Source organism: Penaeus vannamei, chromosome 7, assembly GCF_042767895.1.
Source record: "Penaeus vannamei isolate JL-2024 chromosome 7, ASM4276789v1, whole genome shotgun sequence".
NCBI classification, from domain to species: domain Eukaryota; kingdom Metazoa; phylum Arthropoda; class Malacostraca; order Decapoda; family Penaeidae; genus Penaeus; species Penaeus vannamei.
Genome location: NC_091555.1, coordinates 10,038,935 through 10,041,434, shown reverse-complemented (window position 1 = coordinate 10,041,434; position 2,500 = coordinate 10,038,935). Strand labels below are relative to the sequence as shown.

The 2,500-nt window shown below is 35.9% G+C and overlaps 1 protein-coding gene across 2 annotated transcripts in view; it reads right to left on the bottom strand.

Moving 5' to 3' along the window:
- Positions 1-2,500, bottom strand: part of LOC113807867 (serine/threonine-protein kinase VRK1) — a 107,220-nt gene that overhangs the window by 103,970 nt on the left and 750 nt on the right. The window lies entirely within an intron of this gene.

The window sequence follows — 2,500 nt, the reverse complement described above, 5'->3', positions numbered from 1 at the left end:
AGAGAGGGAGAAGGAGAGAGAGAGAGAGGGAGAAGGAGAGAGAGAGAAGAAGGAGAGAGAGAAAGGGAGGAGAGAGAGAGAGGGAGGAGAGAGAGAGAGGGAGGAAAGAGAGAGAGGGAGGAGAGAGAGAGAGGGAGGAGAGAGAGAGAGGGAGGAGAGAGAGAGAGGGGGAGAGAGAGAGAGGGGGAGAGAGAGAGAGGGAGAGAGAGAAAGGGGGGAGAGAGAAAGGGGGGAGAGAGAGAGAGAGGGGGGGGGAGAGAGAGAGAGAGGGGGGGGAGAGAGAGAGAGAGGGAGAGGAGGAGAGAGAGGGAGAGGAGGAGAGAGAGGGAGAGACGGAGGAGAGAGAGAGAGGGAGGAGAGAGAGAGAGGGAGGAGAGAGAGAGAGAAGGGCAGGGGAGGAACTTTATCCTTTGATTATATTGTTAGTTTTGCAAGTACGAGAAAATTTTAACAGGAGATTACTGTATCGATTTGCTGACTATGGTCACTTTAATAAAATCATATGAGAAAACCTGAGTATGGAGTTCATTCAACAAAAATATCTGTAAAATCATTCTTTAAGAATATCTATCACAAGCTCTGGATACAATACATAACAGGAAATGCTTCTATGCAATATCCTTTCTTAAATATATAATAATAATAGTTATAATATTTAATAATAGTAGCAGTGATGATAAATAATAGTAATAGTAATAATAGCAATAATAATAATAAGAATAATAATGATGATAATGATAATGATAATGATAATGATAATGATAATGATAATGATAATGATAATGATAATGATAATGATAATGATAATGATAATGATAATGATAATGATAATGATAATGATAATAATAATAATAATAATAATAATAATAATAATAATAATAATAATAATAATAATAATAATAATAATAATAATAATAATAACCTAAACTAAACAAATGCAAATATACCTTATGAAAATAAAACATATTACAGACATGCGGGTGCATTCTGCAAAATAAGCCGGCAATCACTCGGTGTTCTTACCAGATAGAGAAAGATGAGCAAATATTTGTAGACACCCCTACTTACTCCGTTTTCTTTGACTCCTTCCTCTCCACGGTACACTCAACCATTTAATCGGAGCGTAAATATCATTGAAGTTTCGGATTCAGTTTAATAGAAAACTCGTCAGCTGATGGCCATCGAGGGCAAACTATTATTAAATTTTGAAAACCACCAAGATTGATGTGCGTCACAAAGAATGAATAAGAAATCGATCAGAACTGTAACGAAATGGTATCGGTGGTTCCTGTCCTCCAGAGATGTAGGCTAAGACTAAATTTGATACACGCCAAGCCAGTTTTTTTTTTTTCAAATACAGCATACCTACACGCCAAAATACGCCGGTGACGTTAATGACATGGAAATATACTCACGCGTACAAAATTTCCAAGGAGCTATCCGCCATAGATCGTACACGAAGGGGGCCTCGATTCCAGACTGGACTGTAATATTTGATTATTTCAAAGCAAAAAATCTAAACCTATAGCGGCTTTTGGGGGGAAGTGTACAAAGCGGTTTGACGGAGACCAATCTCATTACTGAGTTCACACCAGATAGTCTATTCTTTCATTACGTATATTGAACAAAATAGCTAACAAAACATACACAAACAAATAAGGAAATAGACAAATGCATGCAAGAACTACAGCCGACGTTTAATTCAGAAATTCATTGAGGAATAAAAAAAAAATATCAGGAAAAAACATGAATATACGAATTTTACCTCTAAAGGCGCTGTCACACTAGCACTTTTTTCCGTCTTTTTTTTTTTTTTTTTTAGCGAATTGTCGATTTTCTACTCAGACGATAATGATCGTTTCCGTCTGAAAACCTTTCCGTCAACTTTTTTCAGCCAAGCAAAGTCAAACCAGGAGCTATATTCGAGAATGTTTGTATCTATGTTAAATAAAATTGTTAAAAAATTGACGGAAAAAGTGCTTGTGTGCCAGCGCCATAAGTCGTACATCATATGTTTACCTAAAGATTTATGCAATGCCAGTATAGATGTTTAAATGCCATTTTAAACCAACGCAATAAAATAGGCATATAAAGGGTAAGCCGTTAGGTATCTTAACTTACAATAACTGCTGATAAGGATGTTTTGAAGATTTAAATGGTTATACGTTATCTCCTCGAGAGATAGTAAGAGATACAAATTTAAAAAACTTTGGCTTCTTTATCCAACTTTTCAAATATATACCTGGCGCTTGTTGAATTCCAAGGCCCCAATGTTGACTAAAAGGGAAAAGAAAAGTAGCAATAAACATTTGGAGTAAGGAATAACTGTTTAAATTTTGAAAAAAGAAAAGGAAATTTCCCAACAAAGCAATGTGAGCAGAAATCCTAACTGACATTAACTGACCCATCGTGGAAAAAAAAGAAAAAAAAGTTTTGAAGTTACCTTTCCCAGACGGATTCAAATGTTCTCAAAGACGAATATATCAAACATATATCCTTA